The sequence below is a fragment of the Herpailurus yagouaroundi genome, unplaced genomic scaffold, assembly GCF_014898765.1.
Source record: "Herpailurus yagouaroundi ecotype Mexico unplaced genomic scaffold, PumYag 219, whole genome shotgun sequence".
NCBI lineage: Eukaryota > Metazoa > Chordata > Mammalia > Carnivora > Felidae > Herpailurus > Herpailurus yagouaroundi.
Genome location: NW_024412450.1, coordinates 2,397,649 through 2,410,324, shown reverse-complemented (window position 1 = coordinate 2,410,324; position 12,676 = coordinate 2,397,649). Strand labels below are relative to the sequence as shown.

Here is a 12,676-nt window from a genome sequence, read left to right as displayed (position 1 = left end):
GTGCGTGTGTGTGTGTGTGTGTGTGTGTGTGTGTGTGTGTGTGTGTTAATGTATATATCACCTCTTCTTCATCCACTTATCTATTGATGGACACTTGGGCTGCTTCCACAATTTGGCTATTGTAAATAACGCTGCAGTAAACATAGGAGTGTGTCATAGACTCTAAGTCTAAAGTTCTCTTTTGGCCAGCAAAAGAGCAGATGCAGGATTCAAAGGAGAGATGGCTACTGTCCAGGAAAAAGACAAGAGCCCCGAATAAGGGTTCTTGCCCCATATTTATTCAGATCAGAAGGCTTGCAAACGTGATGGGTGTATACAAAGAGACAAAGAAACTAGAAACATTAACCTGTGGATGTGAGAGGGAAAAGGGGATTTTGAAGATACACAGTGTTTGAGGTTTGGGTAACCCCAAACACAAAACATAAAACAAAATCCAGGCACCGGGCAGATGGGTAGATTGTTGTTAATAGCAGACAGGAGGTGCTGTGCCTCTTTATCTTTGCCAGCCTAGGGGATGAGACAGATTGGGGGAATAACCTCAGGGTTAATAAGCCAACTTTTCTTTTGTTAACCATCTCCACTCCAGGCTGCTTTGCCTGCATCTCAGTGGTCCAAAGTCCAAGTCACCAATGTACCTTTCCTGGCCCTATTCTCCTATGAAAGCAGCTTTCTGCTATAGTGCTAAATTTGGGGTGCTTTCATCCTGAATATCTAATCTTGTTATTTCTGTGTATCGGCCACCTTTGCACCATTTCTATTTCAGTCCTTTGTATCTCTCTATATATTTTGGGGGCTCAGCACCTCTCCCTATTTTGTACCTCCATATTCCTATTCCTGTTCCTCCCTATTCTCAGGGTGTCTTTGAACCCCCCCCCCCCATTCTTGGAGTGTCAATCCAGTTTACCCAAACTCAGGTGTGAGTATTATATTGACTTTGTATTTCTTTGTGCCTTGTTAACCCATTGGTGTAAGCCCAGGGGATTCCCAGGGGATTCTTAAGCGTATCCCACACAGGGGTACTTACATCCTTTAGAAGTATTTTTTTTCTTTTGTATTCTTTGGGTAAATACCCAGTAGTGCAATTACTGCATCACAAATTAGTTCTATTGTCAATTATCTGAGGAAATTCCATACTGTTTTTCAAAATGGCAACAGCAATTTGGATTCCCAGAAGAAATGCATGAGGGTTTCTTTTTCTCCACATCCTCACCAACACTAGTTTTTTTCTTGTCTTATTGATTTTAGCTGTTCTGACAGGTGTAAGGTGATGTCACATGGTAGTTTTGATTTGCATTTCCCTGGCCATGAATGATGTTGAGCATCTTTTCATGTGTCTGCTGGCCTTCTGAATGTCTTCTTCACAGAAATGTCTATTTGTGACTTTGGCCCATTTGTAAATTGTTATTTGTTTTCTAGCTGTTGAGTTGTATAATTTCTTCATATATTTTGGGTACTGACCCTTTATGAGCTATGTCATTTGCAAATATATTCTCCCATTTAGTAAGTTGCCTTTCAGTTTTGTTGATTGTTTCCATTGCTGAGCAGGAGCAATTCATTCTGATGTAGCCCCAATAGTTTAATTTTGTTTTTATTTCCTCTGCCTCAGGAAACACTCTAGAATAGTGTACCTGTGGCCTAGCATACTAAAACTTTAGAAGTAGAATAACCAATAGAAAGAATTTCCTTTCTACTTGCTGATATTTTAACAACCATTTCTATGGAAGAGAATTAAGGTAGATATCTCATTTTTGACCCAAAGCTCTGTTTCCATTCTATGAAACAGATATCAAACTACTAATCTTCAATAATGGAAATGGCAGACTTATTTTAATTTAATAGCCAATGCACCATTTACTTGCAATTCTTTTTTGTCAAGTCCAATAGCCATAATAAACTCCAGAACCACAAATATCTCAGAGATTCAGACAAAACAAAAGTAAAGGTAAAATCTTTGGACTAAAAGATGCCTCTGACTCACCAGAAACACCAGAGAAATGTCTCCTGCAGTTGGCTATTTCCTGAACTGACAAACAATTCTGTCAAATCAGGTCCTATGATTTTTCCCACATCACCAACAGCAAAGGTTTTCAAATCAGAAAGGAAGGGGGAGATGGCTAGAGAAAACACACAAGCAACAACAGAAATGAAAACAAACGTTTCCAGAAAGTGCAAAAAGTGCTTCCTTGACCAGAGTTATTCCCTGAAGACATTATAAAATTAGAGCAGGGACTTGAGACGTTATACAGAGATCTGAACAAAGTAAACGAAATCATAGGAAGTATGTTCTCAGATCACAAATCACTCAAACTAGACATCAAGAACAATTGTCTTAGTTGGACAATGACAAAAAAAATGAAATTAAACAACAACCTTCTCAAAAAGACATGGACTCATTGGGAGTTGGATGGGGAGATGGCTGAAAGAGGTGAAGTAGATCAAAGTACACTTGTGATGAGCACGAGAAATGCATGAAATCACTGAATCATATGGAACAGATGAAACTGATAACACTGCATGTTAATTATAGTTGAATTTTTAAAAGTCCATATAGGTCAAAGAAGACACTTCTACAGAAATTTTAACATATGTAGTCTAAATGATAATGAAAATTGAACATATTAGAGGGAAATTTGTAATATTGAAAGCATATAAAAGGTCCAGCTATTATAAAATTTTCTGCTTACTTATGATTGCAAGTCTATCTATAAGGTACTTTAGTATACTCACCACAAAAACAGTTCACTGGAGGTAAATTAGACAAGCATAAGTTCCCATGGAAGCGGTAATAATGCTATGTTTCCAGTGAATTTCAAACACATCACAGCCAAGAGGGAAATGGTCAGGCAAAATATGGATAGGCTGAAATAATATTGGAGATGATAGGAATCTTAAAGACGTTTATAATATATCTGTCATAAAGAATCATCTTTATAAACCCTCTACCAGCCTCCAGGAGGTTAGTAAGCACACCTCTCAAATGTCTCCTCATGGAAGAGTGAGAGGACACATGGCTTACAAAGGAGCAGGAACAAACTTATGGGAGTGACGTCTGTGTTTGCTATCTTACTGTGGTCATGGTTTCATTGCTGCTTACCATTTGTCAAATATCAATGAATTGTATTCTTTAGAAAGGTATTGTTATTCTATACAAAGTATACGACACTGAAGCTGTAGGAAAGATATAATAGGCAACACTAAGAGGTTTTATTTTATTGAAAAACATATTGTAGGGGCGCCTGGGTGGCGCAGTCGGTTAAGCGTCCGACTTCAGCCAGGTCACGATCTCGCGGTCCGTGAGTTCGAGCCCCGCGTCGGGCTCTGGGCTGATGGCTCGGAGCCTGGAGCCTGTTTCCGATTCTGTGTCTCCCTCTCTCTCTGCCCCTCGCCCGTTCATGCTCTGTCTCTCTCTGTCCCAAAAATAAATAAACGTTGAAAAAAAAATTTTTTTTAAAAAAAGAAAAACATATTGCAACTGTGTTTTAATACTAAGAATTTGTAAGCCAATGTAAAATAGAATAATTAAGAAAATGCAAATTTATAGATAAGAAGTCAATGACTTCTATTGTACATTCACGAAGTACCTGGATAAAATCCTTTGGAATATCCCCAAACTATGCCCAAAATTCATGGAAGAATGGAAGAAAGTAAAAACACAAAATGTACTAGAGATACAAATGAGATTGTTCTAGAGAAAGATGTTTACAGATACAGATATATCTGAGAGAGACGGGCAACTGCTATTATACTAATATGGGATTATTTTTCCAAGAAGAGAAATTACACATTATGGTTCACTTTTTGATGTTTTCTTTCAATGTTCACTTTGATTCTGAATCACAGCTCAAAATGTCAGATTTCTGAGGTACAAAAAGATTTGCATAATCAGGTGATTTTGTATATTTTGATAGTATCTGTGGAATTTTAAGTTACTTGAACACACATCTCCAAATAGCCAGTGAAAAGAATTCATGTTTCTATTTCATGGTATTGTGCCAAAATCAATCAATAGCAACTCTGAAAATTGATCTCTAAAAGAATACAGAGGCGCCGGGGTGGCTCAGTTAGTTAAGCAACTGACTTTGGCTCAGGTCATGATCTCCCAGTCCATGAGTGTGAGCCCCACATCGGGCATTGTGTTGACAGCTCACAGCCTGGAGCCTGCCTCACATTCTGTGTCTCCTTCTCTCTCTGCCCCTCCCCTACTCACGCTCTGTCTCTTTCTCTCAAAATTAAATAAATATTTTAAAAAATTTAAAAAAATAAACAGTAAATAAAAGAATACAAAATTCCAGGATACGGCCACCAAAAAAACAGACACATATCATTCTACAAAAAATGGACTTAGAAGCACTTTAGGAGCAAAACACTCACAATGCAATTCACATACCAAGATTAATTTTGTGCAAATGAACATGTCTAGAAAGTAACCTCTGAAGTCTATAACATTTTCATCTTCAGCTCTCAGAGATGAGGTCACGAAAATGTGTAATGGTGGGAAATATACACTGTCTTTGTCTAGCCACTGTCTGAAAGAAAGCAGTAGCTCTCAGCACAATGGATGGTCATGAGGCTCAAATGCACCAAAGACACAGGCCATCTTGTCATGAAGGTAAAACATCTTCAGCTGTGGGCACTCTTGGTGCATCTGGCAGCTGCCTGGCTGCTGATATTGGTAGTTGACACTGAACTAGATTAGATCCATTGGGGCCAATAACACTAGGTTCTCACAGTCAATGGCCATGAGTAGGTGGAGGTGGGAAATGCAAGACAAGTTAGTTGGTAGAAGAATTCAGAGATGAGGTAGGGAGAGAGAGTTGAACCTATCTGTGAGAGGCAGCCTAGGTACAGGGGGGGAAATTCTAATAAAGATGATCAAGAATTTTCCTCCTTCACAGTCTCAAAAGAAATAGAATTGATTCTATTTAGATTGGAGGCATTCATGTGGAATGATTCTGCCTCAGTGCTAGGGTTATTCCTGACTACTGGGACTTTTAAGGTCCCTCTCTAAGGATCTGGTACATGCCAATCTAAAGAAATCTACTTATCTCTATGGTGTTCCCTGTCTGTCTGCCTCTCTCACTCTCCTAGGGGTACGGGTTTTGACTAGTCACACTGGGAACCAGGTATTTCATTTTATTTGGAAAATCCCAACGACATTCAAAACCCTTCTTGTTTTGAGTAAATAAACACTCTGCACATAGTTAGCTAAAGAAAGGACAACAATTCATTCACTTCCTGATCATGTTGCTCCTAGTGAATTTCCTATCATAGATGTCCAAGCAAGATGCAGTCACTTAGTTTCTGCTGGGCTTATGAGGCTCCCAACAACATAGTTGGACACAGAGTCCCTGGGGGCAGCTTCGAAGACCAGAGGCAAAGGCATGATTCAGAAGTTGCTAAAAGTCAACAAACCAGGAAGTACACAGCCCAAGGACATTTCACTTTTTAACACTCTAGTAATAACACCAATCCAGTTATCTCTGTTACCAGGCCTACCAAACTTCACAAATATGAACAATGTGCTGATAGGAAAATGAACTACATATAAGATGGACCCTAAGCTTACAAAGCTTGAAGCAGGATCTTGACAGGGCTTTCAGGAACCAGTACCATACCCATAGTTCCATAGTTCGTATTAAATAAGAGTTGTTGACAATTTTAAAAAAACTTTAATGAAATAATTCACACATCATAGAAACACTTATTTCAATCAGCTCAATAGCTTTTAGTATCTTCACAAATCCTTCCTTCTTGACACTATAAACCTACTATGTTCAGGTTTACATCCTGTCAACACTGCTCTTTTTGGACCAAGCAGCACAGACAGGACCCAGAATTTGATGTGGACAGCTGTGGCCACAACCACTTCAGGCTGGTGGAGAAACCTGCCCTGTGGTCCTCAGTCTTCAGGAAGAAATGAAGTTCTTCTGAAGTTCCCATCAAAAGCCCCACAGAAAAGCTGCTGTTTAATCAGTGTGAAAGAACCCAATAGGAAGGAGGAATCCACCGATGTCCCATGTTTACTCACATTTGTGTTTGGGTAACCAGGACACCCAAGCACAAGGAGCTAGAAACACAACCTATGCCCCTTCCTATCCCTGTCCTTTAAGGGGACTCTAGGGTTCCAGGCAGGAGGTGGATATGGGGGATGGGGTGTAGGTGGGCAAGGGAGGAGTAGGGAGGGATGGGAAAGTGGGGAGGGTGGTAATTGGGGATGTGGGAGGAGTATAAAACCAGGGTGGGGTTAGGGAAGGGGAGTGTCAGGAGAAGAAGGAGGTCAGAGACAGTACTAGGATCAGATCAAGTACAAGAGGGGAGGGAGGAGGGTTCAGACAGGTTAGTAGGTTAGCAGTTCAGTAAATCACTAGGTGAGCAGGACACAAACAGCAGGTTAAGTGTACTCTCAAAAGCAGGTAGAGCAGAGGAAGATCCTTGTTCTTCCAAGCCCTCACCTGTCTGGGTGTTGCCTTAGTAACCCGGAACCTTTATACTCTCTCTCGACCAACCTGGTAGAGCAATATGGACACCCCATGTGGCCTCATTTTTAAAAAGCCGCTTCCTACTTTGTACACCACCACATGCCACCCCAACGACAGCTCTTCTCTGGAAACTTGGCTGTCCTTTTGGTTTCTGGGCCTTCCTAGCCCAGCTCCCTGTCACCTCTTCTGAGTGTTCTCCCTTTCCTTTCTGAACTCCCATCTCCCATGGGCAATAGCTGAACAACCGAGGAAGCAAAGGAGGACAGAACTGCGAGAACAATCAAATACACAGACAGGAAGATTTAACCCTCTCTCAGTAAGTCAAAGCAGATAGAACATCCATAAGACAGAGATCTTGATAGCAAATCATCTGAATCCACAACTATATCCATATATGTGTCCACATGGACATAACACTGCAGAGGACACTCACTTTAGGCACAGAGGATACAGTTACAAATATTCACCCTACTTATTATGGCCATAAGGGAAATTTCAAAGGAATGAAATTCTTTGAGAGGAAGGAAATCACACAAAGCATGGTTTGGTATTAGAATGTGCTAGAAATCACTAATAAAGAGGTAACTAGAAATTCCCATAGGTTTAGAAATTGAGAAATTCCTCTAGAAGTAGAATATGAGTCAAGAAATCCCAAAAAAACAGAGCTATATTTGACCTAAATGATAGAAGCATGATAAAATTGTAATCCAAAATGTCTCCTGGCCTGCAATATCCTGGAATATTGGTGGGAAAAGACTGTCTGATCCCCAAATCATCTCTAACTGACCTAGACATTTTAACACCACAAACAGTGGTAGATCTGTCACTATCTGTGTGACCCTCCTACCTATTGGCATGGGCTATACATTATGAACTTACGGGGTGGGGGGGTTCGTCAGAGAAGAAATCCAGCTGACTCAATAGGGATCTCCTGCGATCTCCAGGAATGACAGCATTTTAAGAGAAATGGTTCATCCGTGTCTCTCCTGGGGGACCCGCAACAACACCCAGATTGTTGGCAGTGCCAGGTGTGCTGGGTGGGGAGGGCCAAGCAGGTGGGCAGGGTCCAGGGACCCAGGGGACTAGACAAACCTACTGTGTTCATCTCTTCTGGGCTCTGTCCTGAGCTAAGCTTCCTAAATAGTTTCTCTACATGATTGACTCAATGATTACCCATCTGAAAATCATTGTTCTAAATCCCTTCACTTTTATTTTTAGGTAAATTAGTCGTAACAGAAACCACTTTGGCACTGCTAAAAGAGCAAAGCAAGGTCTCCAACCTAAGTATAAAGAAACCATACAAAACAACGAAAACCAAACCCAAAACAGGACTGAAAAACCAATAGTTACACTCCCCTAAGATCCTGCTGCCTGCTTAAAGAGCCCCAGTGTTGGGCTGTCCTTGTTATACAAGGAGAGGCCAGCTCCAGAGGGGGTGGAGTCTGACTGACCCAAAAGTGAATGGGAGAGAGGCCCTGACTATAAGGGAGCCTAGGGAATTCTATGAAGGGGGGCCAGGGTCATCCTGATTATAACTGGAGCAGGAACCAGGGAAAGTAGACGCAGTGAACAGAGTTTTGGTGGCTTTAAACAAGTAAGATCATTCATGGAGTTGTCCCCAAAGCCAATGTCAGCCTCCCATCTGGGGAGCCTTTCATTCATTGCCCCTGGCAGCACGGGTAGGAGCCTAGAGTTTGAGATCCAGTGTGCTGCTTACCAGCTGTGTGAGCCTGGGCTGGTTTCCTTCAGTAAAATGGGAGTGTCCATGTCTGTGTCCAAAACTGTGCTGAGGACAAGAGGAAGCCACGTGCTGAGCACTAGTGGATATCAGCGACATCACCTCCCTGGGGCATGTTTCTTCCCAGTCTGGTGGCTTAAAAAGTTGCACAGCTGTTAAAGGCAACAAAGGTGAAAACCTCAGTTCCCTCCAGTTTCAGGTCTGTGCCAAGCCTTTCATTTGCAGACATCACCATTCAGGACCCAGCGGCAGTACCATCTCTAACCCCTTGCACAGATGGGGAAACAGGCTTAGAGCCCTCAAGGGGAAGGGTGGACCCAGGCTGAGAAAAGGCTCACTGCTGACTTGGGTCTGGGAGGGGATGTTGGGAAAGTGGGAAGCTGGGACCTGGAGACTCCAGAGGGAGCGGGGGCCACAAAGATGCTTGGCCCCATAGTCCAGCTTTGCTCCAGGTCAGCCTGTACAGAAGCTGAGGCCAAACCAGAGGGCAAGGTCACAGGCCAGCTCCTGCACCTCAGGCTGCTGGTCATTCATCGCTGTGGTGATGATAATGCTATCATATACTAGTCCCGATGATGCCATTAGTGCTATTATTGTTGTGGGAGAGGGCGCAGCCCACTTTGACACACCCAAGGATTCTGGAGAGTCTCGCGTGTCTCCCTCACTTGACCTGGCCCCATGCAACACCCTACCTCTATGTGTACCCTGTCTCTATCCTGTGCCCCTGTCCCTGTGGCCACCCTACCCTGGCCACTCTCTGGAATCCAGGCCTGGGCACAACCCTCCATAAAGCACTGACATGGGGCAGATGCCCGGCCCAGAGTTGGAACCAGGAAAATACCCCCTTCCATGACAACTTAGATGGGACAGGTCATGCCAGGGTCTGTGCACCCCTTCTTCTTGTAATGGTCTGTACTGGAGTACCAGAGCTGTCCTGGAGAGAGAGAGAGAGAGAGAGAGATTGAGAGAGTGCGTGTGTGTAATCTGCATTATGCACCTGTGAGTCTGAGTTCTGTGTCTGTGGGTATATTGACTGTGGACATGAATTTCCTGTTATTTGTTTGTTTTCATGTTTTCTGACGAGGTTTTGGGTGACAGTGGGGTTCGTAGTGTCTGGAGCTGACGGCCAAGAAAAAATTCTTGAAGTCATCTTTGTTGCAAAAAGGTGATTTCATTAAAGCTCTGGGACAGGACTCTTGGCCAAAGAGCTGGCCAGGCACCATGAGGAAAGACTAGTTATACATGGAGCTGGGGGGGGGGTGGTTCAAGTCCAGGGAAGTTTCCAATGAGAATTTCATATGCTAAAGAAGACCTCCAGGATACTGGAGGCCTATCTTTGTCAAACTAGGGTTGTTTGCCCTCTAGCAAATCATTAGCATCAAGACAATGGGAGTTCCTGGAGAAATGTTTTAGTCTGCAGGCCTCAAGTATCTGTCAATGGGCTGCAGCTCATATGGAAATTTTATTCTCCCTGCCATTTCCTTCTACCTTTGTTTCCTACGTCACTATGAAGGGATGCTGTTGGGGTTCTAGGAAACCAAGTCCATAGATTTCTGGAGATTAGTCTATTAATAAGATTGCCTTTTTCTTGTGATTTACTCAGATATTTGTAAATAGATGGAGACAGACCCTGCAGGACTATGATCTCCATCAATTAACCATTTGTTCTTTTTTTTCCTTTTCCTTTGTTATTGGGCAGCCAGGAGTGCCCAGGGGATGTCACACATACAGGTGGGGGCACCGGTTTGAGGCCTAGCACCTCGCCTTATGCTCCCTCATCATTTTTCTCTGTTGTTTTGTAAGGGTTAAATTGTAGTGTAGTGCTAACGCTTAGCTTGAAAGATAACAACTTTGTTCTGACACTAAAGGTCAAAAGATAACAGCCTTGCTTTTACTCTTGTAAATCATACTTCATACCTTGTGAATCAGGCTTTACCAATGAAGGAGACAAATCTCAAAAAAAAGAGCATCAGAGACAAGGTCAAGAAGATCCACTGGTTGCAACTTAGCAGCAGAAAGTCTAAAATAATCACCTCATTCGATAACTGTTTCTGACTCATCTGGCAACTGTTTCTAACTCGTCTGGGAACTGTTTCTCTGTTCTGTTCCCAGATAATGATAAAACAATGTGATCGGCTTTAAAAACTCTGTACCCCGGCTGTTTGGGGCCACACTCTTATCAAGAGTGTTGGTCCCGATCGATCGGCCTTGCTTCTCATTGTAATAAATTTTGTTGCAACTGTCACTGGTACCCATAACATTCTGTTTCAGGAGTCGTGTGGATGCAACAGTTTGTCTCTATGTATGTGTATCTGTGTCTGTGTCTCTGAATGAGCATATATCCACTGTGCAAATCTCTGTATCTGTGACTATACTATCTGTATCTTTTGGGTACATGTGTCCCTTTGGGAGTATCTGTGTGTATCTGTGTTATGTGTCTGTGTGTGTATTGGTTCTATGTGTGAATATGCTCCCACTTTGGGTGTTTCTGATCGACAACTCTGTGTGTGTGTGTGTGTGTGTGTGTGTGTGTGTGTGTGTGTTTCCTGTGTGTCCAGTGTGTGTAGGGTGTGTCTCATGGGAGGGTTGTACATGTCCCTGAACGTGTGTCCCTGAGTATGTGTATCTGTGTGTGTGTGTCTGTGTGTGTGTATCTGTGTGTGTGTGTGAGAGAGAGAGAGAGAGGAGAGAGAGAGAGAGAGAGAGAGAGAGAGAGAGAGAGAGAGGGAGGGAGGGACAGAGAGTGCTTGAGTGCTCCTCTCAGGGTGTCTATGTCTGCAGTGTGAGTCTGTGTATGAGTCTGTCCATGAGCCCCATACCTGAGTCCCCAGAGGAGGCTGTGCGTGGTTCCATGCCTGTGTGTCTCTGCTTGTGGTGTCTGTTTCTTTCTCTGTGTATGTGTACCTCTATGCACCTCAGAAATGAGCAGCTGCAGAGAGGATCCTTCAAGAGTGACTCCTGGGGTGGGTGAGCAAGAGACAATATGTGCTTCCCCCAACCTCAGGCTCAGCTCCCTCTACCCATTTTTCTCTCATCCTCCCATACCACCCCCCCTTGTGATTTCATCTCAGTCCCCAAGGATGAACGGAGTGAAGGGTCAGCTCAGGATCACAGGCCAGCAGCTGGGGGAGCTGCAGATGGCAGGAGGAGGTTGGAACTTGTGTGTGTGTTTGGAGGGGAGGGGGGCTGGGCCCCTAGCAAGGCTGAGGGATTCCTGGGCCCTGAGAGGGGTGCATGAGTGGGGACCCCTATGAAGGGCTGAGGAACGGAGCTCCTGGGCACCATGGAAGGAATGCGGGACTGGGAACCCCTGGAAAGAGCTGGAGGAGTCCTGCAGGACTCATGAGTCCCCACAGGGCAGAACCCTCACTCACCTGTGCTGGTGCACACTGGAAGCCTGAAAGCAGTAACAGCATCCAGGAACAGAAGAGGCAGCAGATCCATGGGATGGTGGATGGAGCAATGAGCCACGATCTTGCAAACAAGTGGAATCACCACTCTGGGCTGCCTTCAGTTCTTTCCCACTTCCCCAACCACATCAGCAGCTCTGGCCCTGGCTTTACCCTCTATCAGGGCATGGACAAGCCAGGCAGAGACAGACACCTGGGCCACTCCCAGGGAGTCACCTAGGGACCTTGGAACAAGGAGGGAGAATCTGGCCCCAGAGTCTTCTCCAATGGGGTTGGGAAGAATTATGGAGGGACAGCATTTAGTGCCAGGTCATTCACAGAATAAAAGCACAACACAAGGTCACCTTGGCTGCTGATGTCAGTGTTTTCTTACCCAGGCCACATTTGAGCACTTACTCAAGGACTTGGAGGACTTAGATGCAAAAGAACTTAAAATTCAAAACTCCCAATAAATTTGGTATAAAAGGAATTTACTTCAACATAATAAAGGCCATTTATGACAAGTCCACAGCAAATATTGCATTCAGTAGTCAAAGCTGAAAGCTTTTCCTATAAGATCAGGAGCAAGACAAGGGTGTTCACTCTCACCACTTCTATTCAACATAGTATTGGAAGTCTTACCACAGCAATCAGGCAAGAAAAAGAAATAAAAATCTTCCAAATCAGGAAGGAAGAAGTAAAATCACCCATTTGTAAATAACATGATCTTATTATGTAGAGAAATCACAAAGGCTCCACCAGAAAAGAAAGAAAGAAAAGATAGAAGAAAGGAAAAAAAAGAAAGATAGCACATGCTGTTACATTTACCAAGTCACTATATTTTAAGGGCAAATCCTGGCAATATGCCATTCCATCCATTCCAAGGCTCTACAGTAGTTGCACTTAATCTGCTATAGGTACTGCAGAGTCAGTTGCTAGGGCTTATACCCAGACTAGAGATCAGCCTCCTGATTGCCAGGGGGGTGTCAGGGCATTATGGCCTTGAAGGAAAGGGATACCAGCAGCTTTAGGAACTTAACCTGGTTGTGCATGCCATTCATGTTGGCAGA

The 12,676-nt window shown here is 43.5% G+C and overlaps 1 long non-coding RNA gene across 4 annotated transcripts in view; it reads right to left on the bottom strand.

Annotated features, from left to right (window-relative positions):
• The window catches only part of LOC121018381 (uncharacterized), a 38,199-nt gene extending 25,842 nt beyond the window's left edge, over positions 1-12,357 (bottom strand). For all 4 annotated transcript variants that reach the window (XR_005785182.1, XR_005785181.1, XR_005785180.1 and 1 more), the window contains exons 1-4: positions 11,592-12,357; positions 8,197-8,352; positions 2,728-2,859; positions 1,979-2,114 (exon numbers count right to left, since the gene is read on the bottom strand). This is a non-coding gene — a long non-coding RNA (uncharacterized LOC121018381). The remainder of the gene's footprint in view (positions 1-1,978; positions 2,115-2,727; positions 2,860-8,196; positions 8,353-11,591) is intronic.
• Between the last annotated feature and the right edge of the window lie 319 nt (positions 12,358-12,676).